This window comes from Protopterus annectens, chromosome 1.part1 (assembly GCF_019279795.1).
Source record: "Protopterus annectens isolate FY-2018-M chromosome 1.part1, PAN1.0, whole genome shotgun sequence".
Taxonomy (NCBI): Eukaryota; Metazoa; Chordata; order Ceratodontiformes; family Protopteridae; genus Protopterus; species Protopterus annectens.
Window position 1 is genome coordinate 928463134 of NC_056726.1, and position 14095 is coordinate 928477228.

The 14095-nt window shown below is 40.5% G+C and overlaps 1 long non-coding RNA gene across 1 annotated transcript in view; it reads left to right on the forward strand.

Annotated features, from left to right (window-relative positions):
- Positions 1–5715, forward strand: part of LOC122808004 — a 155223-nt gene extending 149508 nt beyond the window's left edge. Inside the window, exon 2 of the long non-coding RNA XR_006365754.1 lies at positions 5219–5715. This is a non-coding gene — a long non-coding RNA (uncharacterized LOC122808004). The remainder of the gene's footprint in view (positions 1–5218) is intronic.
- The last annotated feature ends 8380 nt before the right edge of the window (positions 5716–14095 follow it).

The window sequence follows — 14095 nt, forward strand, 5'->3', positions numbered from 1 at the left end:
TGGGGCATATGCACTAACAACATTCATCATTACATCATCAGTTTCCAGCTTCATAAACATCACTCTATCTGACACTCTTTTCACCTCCAAAATACTCTTAGCATACTGTTCCTTCAGGATAACCCCTTCGCCAGTCAGAAAATCAGCCAAGTCACCAATTTACCTGTCTCTGCTCTGTAAAGTATTATAAAACATTATCTCTTTACATTCTAATATCTGATACTTTTCAATGTGTCCCCCACCTTCTCTGTTTCTAAAATGATATTTTAGGTACCCTACACAACAACTTTGTCATTAAAGTGCAATATAATACTAACCCTCAAAACATTTTAACTACCCTAACCACCTCTTCTGAAAGTAAGTTATCTTTAGTTACAAAAACTTCTTTACCCTTATTGTAACACATACAATTTTTCTGCTTATTTTATTAGATTCACTCATTTTCAAAAGCTGCATAGACTTCCAATAAGCAAAACTGATTTTCACTAAACTGCATCCTCAAGGTAAAAACAAGTTCATTTTTTTTGCCTTGTTAGAAAACAGACATCTTATTCCTAAGAGCTCACCATAGGCAATACATTCAAAATACGGGGATAGGTTATTGCCTTTCCAATGTTGAAGACCATTGTATAAACTTTAGTATATGTTAACCTACCAGCTAATCTACCCAATTATATAGCTAAATAATTTATGTCTCGGCCATCAAATGTGGAGTAAATGTATATTCATATCTCTTATGAGGAGATTACGTTCGAAGGTCAGCTTTTGGAAAAGTAAAATGCCATATGATCATGACTATATGATGGAATTTCTAAACAGTTGTGTTGTATTCAGATTGTGCTACAGTGGGAATTGGGGAATTTGCTGTTTACCCACTATAATCTCAAAGCTGGTACATATATATATATATATATATATATATATATATATATATATATATATATATATATATATATATATATATATATATGTATACAATTTGCAGGGGATGTGGGAATGCAGGCCTCACCCCCATGTGAGTTGTGATTCACAAACACAGATTTTTTTGTGTACTTATCATCTTTTTTGTAAAGTCAGTCATATGATCTCAACCATATAGAGTTCAACTTTCTGAAAAATCAATCCTCTGATATAAATCTATTATAGCTATATGTGCCTAAACTTCTGGTCCACATCTGCTTACATAAAGATAACAAATAAGCTATATAGTGAAATTATTAACAGCTCAATACACATTTTTTTTTTTTTAATTAATGAAACAAATTACTATCAAAAAGAGACATGTTGATGGGTATATCTTTGTAACTCTTGGACTATTTGAATAAGAACAGGCTTAAAGCACACCATTTTATGAAAATGTAATAAATGCTTATTTTCCCTATATACATGACTTGTTATTTATATGCAAGGGGAAACAGATTTCAGACAAAAATGTATACAATGTATTTCAAATATCAGTTTTGGTTTAAGTCAGTTATATTTTAGTATGCATGCCTCAAAACTGATGCACTACTTTTTGAGCCTTTTGCTTTGAGGCATAACTTAAGTCGTATAGATTTCAAAACCTTTTAACATCACCATCTTCTTCTGCTTCTAAGTCTTCAGATAGTCTTTCAGTTTATGCATAACATTTTAAACTCCAACAGCACTGGGGCCAACATCTCTGAGTCTATACCCTTTGATATTCACGTCACCATTTTCATTCATTTTATCTTTTTTAGTCTCTCCTGGAGCGTTAAGGTTCACTGATCCATCCAGCAATGTGGTAAACAACCATTTCCCTTGTTTTTCAATTGTATCCAAATACATATAAGTTATTCTCTATACTAGCATTGGATGACGTTTGTGTGCTTAAACTTCAAACTGAAGTCCCTTAAAGTATGCGCATGTACATACTGTCTGGAAGAGATGCCGTTCTTCCTGTGGAAGCCCAAGATCTGTCAATGTTACGCTACCACATGGCTTTAGATAGAACAGGACAATCTTAGCAGTTACTCATCACTGTAAGTACATGCTGTCTGTGCAGGTGTTCTCTTCTAGATCACAGCCTTTGATGGCTCAGTCAAATGCCCTGGCTGGTACATTTTTTGTTTGTCCTTCAGTGAGATAAGAAGTAGTGCTGATATTTTCTGATAGGTGGAATGCAATGCTATTTTCTGCTTTCTCCAAGTTCTACTTGTTGAACTAAACTTAAATCTGTTTTTATAATTGTTATATTGGACTTTTTTCAGTAGGGCTTGGTAAGAATAGATTATCTTTGAATAATCTTCTATGATTTTGATAGAGTTATAGTACTGGTATAGCTCTGGTGAATTAAAACTGGAGAATTTTGTCTATGTGCATATTAAGAAAAATGTTAGTTATATGTCCATTACAACTTTTGCTTCTGAATTATGTACCACTCCTTTTCAGAAAAATTTTAGAAATATATGGCTGTGCTTAAAAGGAAATTATGCATCTTCCCCTCTTTCTTAAATGCTACACATATTTGCTTTTTCTTGCAAATATGATAGCGCCATGTAGAATATTTACTATTATGCAACAACCCCCCATTTGTGTCTTTCGGCTTTTCCCGGTTAGGGGTCGGCACAGCGGAACCGGTCTGCTAATGATTGGTAGTTGATTTTTACGTGCCAAGTTACCAGCCCTGATGCACACGAAGGTACGCCCATTCACGCATGTCTCCACGCAGATGACGCACTAGCTGAGAATCGAACCTGACAGAGTCTTACTGTGAGGTGACAATGCTACCGCAGCACCACCATGGTGGATAACCCCCCATTAATATTCCAAAATGTGCATGCTGATTGGTCAGCGTGCCCATTGTAAATCAGACTTATACTAATGGAAAAAGGTCCGGTCGCCCAGACTTTTTCCATTAGTATGTCTTTTTCGTTGTGTGTGTTGGACAGCAATGGAGAACAGAAGAACTCCGTTGCTGTTATCTCGCTATGTTAAACAAGTTTAACATAGCGAAATATCTTAAAAAAAAGCAATGGAGAGCTTCCTTTCTCCGTTGCTTTTTTTAAAGCTGTTTCGCTATGTTAAACTCATTTAACATAGCGAGACAGCTTTAAAAAAAGCAATGGAGAAAGGAAGATCTCCATTGTTTTTTTTTAAGATATCTCGCTATGTTAAACTCTTTTAACATAGCAAGACACCTTTTAAAAAGCAATGGAGATCTTCCTTTCTTCATTGCTTCCACACACAGCTCTGATGTACTACGTAACCATACGCATGCGCAGTACATCAGAACGTCCGCAGAATACTGGACAGCTGCGGATGGGCAGCAAGGAGGCATTGTACAATGCCATTATTTAAGAAAAGTAAGTATTTTTTTTCTTAAATAATGTCATTGTATAATAACAATAACCCACTTCTGGGTGTGGGTAATGTTGGATTTACCCACAGTTGTATTTTTTTGGCTACCTGGGCTTTGCCCTCATGACCAAACCACACCAACCGTGGGTAAATCCAGCATTACCCACACCCAGGCATGGGTTATTGCTTAAAACCTACACAGCAAAAATGTATGAGATATGAGTAACATATGGTAAGACTCAAAATGATCTAGTATATCACTGTAACATTTTTGAATCTGCATCAGCAATGTGCTAATGTTACAATCTAATAATTAGCTTACTTTAACAATGTAAACATGCTGAAGAAATTCTATTCTATTCTATCCAGTTCTATTCTATTCTATGCTACTCTATTCTGGTTTAGTCTTTCTATTAGCGCTACTGTTGTTCTGAACTTTTCTATTAAATTTCATTCATTCATTCATTTTTGTATATTCACATTATTTTGCGTAAGGTTGTTATAGAACCAAAACCTATTCTAGTTATCACTCACACACACACCCAAATACAGATGCACTCACACATGTGAATGCACACACACACACAAACACACACACATATGCGCGCACAAACACAATACATCAAATCACTGCCAATCTACAGATTTAGCAGTTCATCTGCTAGCATACTTTTGAGATAACAGATGAAGCAAAACAAAGAAGTAACAAGGCTATCATGTACTCCTTAGAATATCTCTTCTTTGTGTACTACAGACCAGAAAAAAGCAAAACAAAAAAAGAAAGTATAAAAATTCTTCATCCTAAGGACTGAGATACCATGTAGGTACATACTACCTCCAGGGCACTTCTATGGGCTAGGCTTGTAAAGGGTCCAGGGCCATTAGCCTTGTACACACCTATGAACCTCTGAACCTCATTATGAAACTGTAACAAAGGAACTTCTCGGAACTAGAACAAACAGCTCCTTGATACAGTTCATAAAAACAATGAGTATCATGATCATGAATCCAGCTGCTTGTATGGCGCTCCACTAAAGCAACTATTCTAGTCTAGTCTGGGACAGACTGGGACCTGATCAGCAACCAGAGTGAAGCTGCAGTTGCACCACCTGTAACAGTTTGTAACCAAGGCAGTGGCATCATTCACCTGACCATGTGTGATCTCCAATGAAAACTCCATTTGGGTGTGAAGCAGGCTTACCCAACTTGTCAGAGAAAGCAGAATGGCCAGGAGTCAAACCAAACCATTATGCACCATGGAGCAGCAATGCTAACCACTGAGTCATTGTTTATTACACTATACTGTATTTTAATATCACGTGCATGCCATGCAGGAATAAAGCAGCAACAGATAAGAGAAGACACAGTATAAATTATTCCTTTCAAACCCATCAACAGTATAACACAATATAACACTTTCTGACTAGGACATTAGAAGAAGAAACAAGCATATTTTAAAATGGAGGAGCTTTTTTGTTTTGTTTGTTTTACAGAGATGAATCATGGTAAATATTGTAAATACAAATTAAAGGATTGTTGAAAATGATGATGTACTATCTGAAAAATAAATTAAGGATTTTAAGGAACTGGGGGAATACACAAAGGATGAGTAGTCACACAGTAAGTGAAATAAAAATAATTCTGAAGAATGAACAATTGTGAATCAATTTTACATAGAAATCATAATACTGTTTGGGCTAGGCTTTTCCTATTCACTGATATATTTTACATTCTAGTAATTTCAGATATATAAACATGTAAATTTTGAAATTCTTTCTGTTATAAAATATTTTCATGGCTGAACAATTCATCTATAGGAGTAGGTCAGTCTTTGAAGTAATTTCTCAAAGAAATGTAACCACTAACTCAATAACCTTTTTTGTTTCTTAACTGTTAGGTAAAAACAATGAAGATGTTAATGATCTTGAATTACAAAATGTGCCAAGAGGAAGAAGATTTTGCTTTAACATGTGCTTCAGAAGAAGAGGACGCATAATTTGCATACGCCGTTGTAACCGTAGGGGCCCTAGCTTCAAGCCCATGGAACCTGTGGTTTATGAAGTTTAGAAGATGAAAGTGGAAAAGAAAACGAGACCATTTCTAAAAATTCAGTGCCTGAATTTACATTTGTGTCTCCATAGTATGACTCCGATTGTACATGTTCAAACTTAAGAATGGGTTCTTCCTCTAGAGAATTAATCTCTTTAATGTATTGCTTGTTCTATTAATTAAACCAAGAAGAGTTGTACTCATCAATCATGTGTTGAAAGTTTACTTTGCTTTTATGCTTATTGTTTTATACTTGCTAGAATATGAACAAAATATGAAAGGCTAACTGAAAACTATAACATACAAATGCTTTTATGTTTACTTGTAATAAAGCATTCAGAAATACGTGTTGTAGAATATAAATTATTTGAGTTGCTGTTTATGCTAGAATGTTTCCGTGGTGATTTAAACCTGTAAGTAGGTTATGTTGTTGGGGAGATACTGATCACTCAACAGCCCTTTGATGTCTAATATGCATCCAAACATAATTCAGAAAGATGTGCCACGGAATGGGGAAGGCCCGGATACACAGTCAACATTCATTATCATCTGCTGGCATCAATTAAGCAAAAAACTGATATGAGTTTGATGAAGTTCATGGACACACATTCAGGTAGCATTATTTGAAACTGACCAGGAATAAATGTGAGATTTAGGTGACCAGTTTGCAACCCATTGGTCATTGTTTTTTACATACCCTGAACTCACACTAATTTTGTATCACATCTGTCTAGCCGACACTCAAGTAACAAACACACTCTCTTCCTCCTTAGAACATAAATACTCATCATGTCTCACATTCACTCCTCATCCATATAGTTGTACATCATATAACAGATTCATCTTCTCTCTTTACCAGTCACTTTCTACCTTATAACACCTTTCACCTATCATATCACAGCTCCTTCTATCCTTCCGTATTTTCTCTTACTATATCACTTCGCCCTCTACATTTATATTTCATTACTACATATGGGCTGGGATTCATGATTGCCTACAATTTTCACTAAGTCCATGAGTACTCTGTTCTCTATCCATTCAACAGCTCTACATATTGGGCCCAACTGCAAAACAGGAGTAAGTGACATAATGTCTTAATGAAGGAATAAAGAGACAAATTACATGCTAATGAAGCAAATCATCATGGCCGAAGAATTCAGGTTATGTATAAAATGTGTACCTACATATCACACTTCCTTTAGCCCTAAATTTCAAAAGTCTATGGAATACAGCCATGATGACACATAGAAAATGTTAGGGGGTTGCAGCTGCTCATTAATCTGTTTGTGCAACAAGCTTAAACACAAGATGATACTACTGCTAGATAATTTACACCTCTTAATCATCTGTTTTTCTTATATTTTATTATTGCAAACCCTGTAAATGCATAAGGCACAAGTGCTTCTTTTAAATGGTGACGTAGGACACTGCCTGGTAAAATGGCTTGTTCAGAGCCACACAATAAACAAAGGCAGACTGAGGAAGACAAACCAAGCACTACAATATGTAGCATGGCAGCTATTCATAGCCTCTATCCTCTTCACTGTAGACCCAGAGAGTCAAAAGGTAATGGTATAAACTCCCACGCTGTTTGCTTAACTTCCTGGGTAGTGGGTGGTACTCAGCAACGTACTCACACACACAGATATGCTCATACACAAGTTTACACACACACACACACACACACACACACACACACACACACACACACACACACATTGTAAGATGCAGACAATAACATTAATCAGCTAAGTAGCATTTTCTTGTGCAAACTGCTAAAATGCAAGTCTTGAAAGTTTTGCTTTTTAAGACAAGAATATAGTTAGAAAGCCCCAGATCATATGGAAGAACATATTTTATTAATTGTCTTTGTATTCTGCTTTTAAATTCTGGCTTGTTTTAATTAAATTCCACATGAATACATATTGCTTATATTTTGGAAAGTGAGTTACAGCTAAACATTCAGCATTAAACATTTTTCAAGAAGTAAATGCAGGTTAAATGCATACTTAGTAAAGAGGAATACTTATTTTCTTTGTTGCTTTACTTTCTTTTAATGTATCATCAAATCAGAATTAGCTAATAAAAAAGGGACACAGCAAAAACTAGTGAGCAAATTGTAGCACATTGCATTGTCTGTTTCTGCAGGTGGCAAACCTGGTATCCCTATGTTGTGTGATTTTTACTTTCATATTCTCATTCCACTGTGGGCAACTTCATAAAAAGGGAAATATTTTGTTTCATTGCAAGACCAGGTATATCTCTTCTTTCCCTAAGGAGTTTCAACCTTAGAATGACAATTTAGTAGTGGCAGAGGTAAGAGAGGCATGCTTCCCCCACATACTGTTTCATGAGGACTTCATATCCTGCAAAAACACTAACCCCCAGATTTACAAAGCCTTTTATAACATGCAGGATTAGTTTAAGAGCTATTTTCGGCAATATGGCTGATGTGCGATCCAGGAACAAGCTCCCGGGAAGTGCATGGGAGCTCTTGGGCTAATCCTGCATGGAACGAGCTCCTGTATGCAAATTACCCTCATTTGCAGATTAAAATCATGCAAATGAGGGTAATATGCGATCCAAGAAGGTGGCAGCCATCCATGCAGGATGAGTGCAGTGTGCAGAAATGTACTCGGTTAATAACCGAGTACAGTTCTGCAATCTACAAAATGGTGCTATGACAGCCCAAATAAAGGCTGCATGTCATTTAGGATGCATGCCAATGTCCAAGTATAAGGCCATTGGCATTGCAAACTGTTAAAAAAAATAAACAACTTTTAATTTTCTTTTCGCCAATCACGCCTGGTTAAGCATAGGGCAGCGACGTGCAAACGGGATCGGGGGGGGAAATAATAAAATAAACCTAAAATAAGCATTCCAGCTGAAATCAGTATTCTGCTATGCAAGTCAATGGCAGGCAAAAGACAACTTGGCCAGTGAGTAGTGGTTGCTAAGGGGGGGAGGCTCAGTGTGGGACATGTAACTATGCATTAGTAGGCAATCCTATGCAAATGAGGGAGAGGCTAGTGAATCCCAGATTTTCCCAGGGTGTGAGGCAGGTCCCAAGAGTGTATAAGTATAAATAGCTGGGTGCAAGACTACAATATAGGTGACATCATGGGGGGGGGGTGTCAGGCATACTGTAAGCAGATTGGAGACCTGTGTCTTGAGATTGCTCCTAGGTTAGCACAGCTCAGCTAGGGGTGTGTCCAAATATGCCTAGCACATTTTACAAAGTGTAAGTGAGTGAGCGCGCCACGCACCAGGTTCTACAGGAAGAAAAAGGAATTTAAACTAGGAAAAAGCAGCTCTGTGCAGATATGAGCACTCTGTTTGCGCGGTGCACACACAGGCTTAAACAGGGAGGCAATAGGAAGGGAAAACAGGAGTAGGAATGTAATCAAGGAGAACTAGCTTAGCTGACAGGTGAAATGTATCCGAATCACCCAATTACACAAGCAGCAGACCAGCCCAGCCCAGCACAGCACTAAACTATGCAAACACCTTTCCCCCTTGTTTTTCCCAAAAATTCTGCACCACCGGTGTATACAGATGGGGAAATTTTACAAAACGAAAGCAAGAGAAAAAATGTTAGGGGCTGCTTTTGCTATCATAAACCAGCATGTGCAAGAGGTTGAGGGTGGTGAGGATGTGAATGCTGCTGAGCAACCCACAGTAAGGAGATGGAGAAGAGTGTAGAGACCCAGGGTAACCTACCAAGAGCTACATGATCTGGAGATAGTGGAGCGCTATAGGGTGGACATGAACCTCCTACAGCAAATTGTTGAGCAGTGCCAGCCACGCCTCACACACAAAACTAACAGAGGAGAACCCATCCCAGTGGATAACAAGGTATGTATAGGTCTAAGAATACTAGCTACAGGTACCTTCCAAAGGCCAAATGGGGATATGATAGGGATTTCACAGGCATCAGCATCCAGGGTACTCCACCAGTTCCTGGATGCCATGTCAGCACATGTCGGTGAGCATGTATTATCCCCATCACCCGTGAGGCATTGGCCAGCAATATGCATCTCTTCCACCAGATAGCAGAATACCCTGAGGTAGTATGTGCAATAAACTGCATGCACATACACATTAAAGCATCACCAGGTGAGCAGGGAAGGGTCTACATCAACCACAAGGGCTTCCCCTCCACCTGCCAGGTCATGTGCGATGCCCAGGGTATAATAATGAATGTGTGTGCTGGCTGCCTCGGAAGCTACCACAATTCACACATCTGGCATCTGACACAGCTGTACCAGACATTTGCCAATGGGGACATCCCACACGGTCACCTAGTGGGGGTTGCTGGATATGCACTGGAGCCATGGCTGATGACACCAATCAGAAATGCACACACACTCGAACAAGAACTCCATAATGATGCACACACACAAACATGAATCATAATAGAGCATGTGTTTGGGATGTTCAAGTCACAGTTCCGGTGCCTGGACACATCCGATGGAGCCTTGCAGTACTCACCAATTACATGTACCCAAATTATCCTTGTATGTGCCATGCTACACAATATGATCCTGCGAATACAGCTGCAGCAGGAACAGCACAGGGCAGGGCCACACAGCCCCCCCACCAGTGCCAAGGTCTGCACAGGTGCAGAGTGACTCAGAGGAGGAATAACCTGAACCTGCTCCAATAGGCAGAAGGTGGCATGCCCAGTATGCCCTGGCCTTGGCAAAGAGGCAACGCATAGTGTATGCACTGACAAAGTAGGGACCCAGGGAATGACACCTCTCTCCAACTCGCACATACAGTAAAAGGGATGCCAAACATGACTCTACCTGTGCTCAACCATGTATAGGGAGTGTACTATGTGCATCCGACATAAGCAGCCCTGCATCACCACCCTCAATACTGGGACACCCACAAGGTAAGTGACTCAAACATGCCAGTCGGGGGGGGGCATACCCAACAACAGTCACAGCCAGCAGGATAGGTGTAGACAAATGCAAACAAATGCTGTACTATGGCCTCTGAATGAGCCTCATGGGTAACCCTGACCCCAGCCCTACAAAGACAGACTACAGCAGGCCAGCCAGTTGAATGTCAGTTGTTTAGGCTAGGAAGTCAGAAACTAATATGTACGTAGTGAAAGCTACAATCTGTAGTACACTGGTATGCCTTTAGCCATCACAATAGGTAAGAGTACAGATTGAAATGGTGTGACATACCAGGACAGTCCTAGCAACTGTGTAAAAGTGTAAGGTGTGCCCCAGCATCCTATGTATACCTATAGTAACAGGCAGGTGTGCCCACCCACCCCTGTGTAGAAATGTAGAAACAGTTTGGTGTCCCCCCCTGCTAAGCAGAAATGTAGCAACAGTCAATGCCAAAATTACTGATGTATACCCTGCAGACATAGCATGCTACCTGTCAGTGTACAGCACAATGGTCAGCACCACAGTACAAACCACCTGGACTTGCTCCACACGTGCAATATAGATGGCCATACTGGGAACGCTCACAGACTTAGAGGAATGAAGGCAATGTCAGTCAACAACATACTGAAAGCCCATACTGAGCATGCTCACACACTTAAATACAAGAAGGCCATGTCAGCAAACAACGGTGGACCAGACATATCTGGTAGTTACAGTTCTCAGTGCAGACACATGTCAGTATGCACCACTCCTGCCTTGCACACAAAGTGGATAGGAATACAGACATATATGTAAGGACAGCACACTATAATAAGCCAAAGGTAGACAGACATAGATGTGTTGAAGAAGGTGGCCATGACAAGGAGACATCTGGGCCTGTCCCACCCAGCACACAACCAAAGGGCCACAAACACATGAGGTGCAGGTGTCACTCATTGCAGATACTAGCCGCCAGTATCTGTCAGCATGACAGCGTGTTGCACATGCCAGCTGTGCAACATGACTGCACAAGGAAGATATCACCTAGTAGCTGTATACACATACCTGTGGCATATGACCCTGTGTGTACCCACATGTGGCATGTCAACCCCAACATGAATGGGTTACGGCCTATGCACACACCACCCTCCACATAGCAGTAACATTACAAGCCTGCTGAGGTCATCCAATGTGAAATACACTTTTGGGAGAGCTGTAGCTAAGTAATCCCCATGGTGTGTCTCATAACTGTGTACTGCTTTACTGATAAACTAGTTAGGTAGAAGTCCTAACCCCAGACTTGGCAACTGTGTGAGTGTGTGTATGTGTGCATGTCTCCATCTCTGCCTGTGTAGAGAGAAATGCTTTCTAGGCTACTCACACTCAGTACAGTTCATATGCACAACATTGGCAAGGCTGCAGATGTCACACAACTAGAAATGCACCTCTAGGGAAATCATAGCCCACTAATTTCCATAGTGTGTCTTGTAACTGCATACTGCTGTAGTGTGATAAAGTAGTGAAGCAGGTGTTCTAACCCCAAACCTAGCGACTTGTGTGTGTGTGTGTGTGTGTGTGTGTGTGTGTGTGTGTGTGTGTGTGTGTGTGTGTGTGTTTGTGTGTGTGTGTGTGTATGTGTCTGACTGAGTAGAAAGCAATGTTTTTTAGGCCACTCACACCCCGTACAATACACATACTCGACTTTGGCAAGGATGCTGATGTCACTCACCTAGAAATACACCTCTGGGGAACTCATAGCCCAGTAATCTCCGTAGCGTGTCTTATAGCTGCATACTGTGCTCTAGTGTGATAAAGTAGTGAGGTAGGTGTTCTAACCATAGACCTGGCAACTGTGTTAATGTGTGAATCTGTGTGTGTGTGTGTGTGTGTGTGTGTGTGTGTGTGTGTGTGTGTGTGTGTGTGTGTGTGTGTGTGTGTGTGTGTGTGTGTGTCTGACTGAGTAAAGAACAATGCTTTTTAGGCCACTCACACCCCGTACAATAAACATACTCAATTTTGGCAAGGCTACCGATGTCACTCACCTAGAAATACACCCCTGGGGACATCATAGCCCAGTAAACTCAATCTCTGTAGTTTGTCTTGTAACTGCATACTGCTCTAGTGTGATAAAGTAGTGAGGTAGGTGTTCTAACCCCAGACCTGGCAACTGTGTGTGTGTGTGAATCTGTGTGTGTCTGTCTGAGTAGAGAATAATGCTTTTTAGGCCACTCACACCCCATACAATACACATACTTGACTTTGGCAAGGCTGCTGATGTCATTCACCTAGAAATACACCTCTGGGGAAATCATAGCCCCATGATCTCTGTAGCACGTCTTGTAACTCCATACTGCTCTAGTGTGGTAATGTAGTGAGGTAGGTATTCTAACTCCAGATCTGGCAACTGTGTGTTGGTGTGTGAATATGTGTGTGTCTGACTGAGTAGAAAACAATGCTTTTTAGGCCACTCACACCCCATACAATACACATACTTGACTTTGGCAAGGCTGCTGATGACACACATAGAAATTCACCTGTGGGAAAGTCATAGCCCAGTAATCTCTGTAGGGAGTCCTGTAACTGTGTACTGCTGTAGTGTGGTATAGAACTGTGGTAGGGGTCCATCTCCACCCATGGCAGTTCTGGATGTTTTGTGTGTGTTGCAATTTCTGTGTATGGAGCAATGCATCATAGGTTACTCACTCGCAGTACATTTCAAATGCCCTACATTGCCAGTCCTGCTGATGTTATTCATTGTGAAGGAAAACTTTGGGAAGAAGCTCTTTAGTAATCCCTGTGGTGTGGCCTATAACAGCTCTATGCTGTAGTGAGATATAGACCTTGATCAGGGGTTCTATACTCCCACATGTCAGTTGTAGATGTTATGTGTGTGTCTCACTCCCTATGTAGGGAACAATGCATTTTAGGCTAGTCACTTGCAGTACAGTTGAAATGCCCTACTTTGGTAAAACTGCTGATGTCATTCAATGTGAAATATACCTTTGGTGAAGGAAGTCTCTAGCAATCCCTGTTGTGCATCCCATAACAGCTCCATGCTATAGTGTGATATAAACATTGATCATGGGTTCTATACCCACACATGTCAGTTGTGGATGTTTTGTGTGTGTCTCACTATCTGTGTAGGGAGCAATGCATTTTAGGCTCGTCACTTGCAGTACAGTTGAAATGCCCTACTCTGGTAATCCTGCTGATGCCATTCACTGTGAAATACACCTGTAGGGAAATAGTACTCAAGTAATGTCTGTGGCACGTACTATAACTGTGTAGTGCTGTAGTTAGGTAGGGGTTTTACTCCCAGACATGACAGGTGTGCTTGTGTATGTAACCCGTATCCTGTGTAGAGGTGAGTGTGGGCATTGTGGAGGGGGTTTTGCTAATTTACTTTATGATGGCCCTACTATATATCACAATGTCAACCATACAGGGATAACAGATGTAAATTAGCTGGGAGGCCAGGGTGCAAAGCCATATCCATACATGTGACATCAAGGCCAGACACTCCAACTTAGCAAGCCCACTATTACCCAGAGCGCACACTCAACCCATGTGTCATATGAATACACATGCCTAGGCAGCAGCCAATACGTGGGTAGTACACTGCATATTGGCCACTGATAGTAGCTATGCAGTGATAGCAGTGGGCTACAGAGGGCATGTCACTCTGTCCATCTGTCCAATATGCACGTACATGCAGACAGTGCACCTCTACCATATTCCCCAATGGGCACCTGCACCACCTGTGGTGCCTTCACATGTGACTCACAATGGAAATACCATGCTTGACAACATGTCCTGTATGGACAGATGACACTGACATC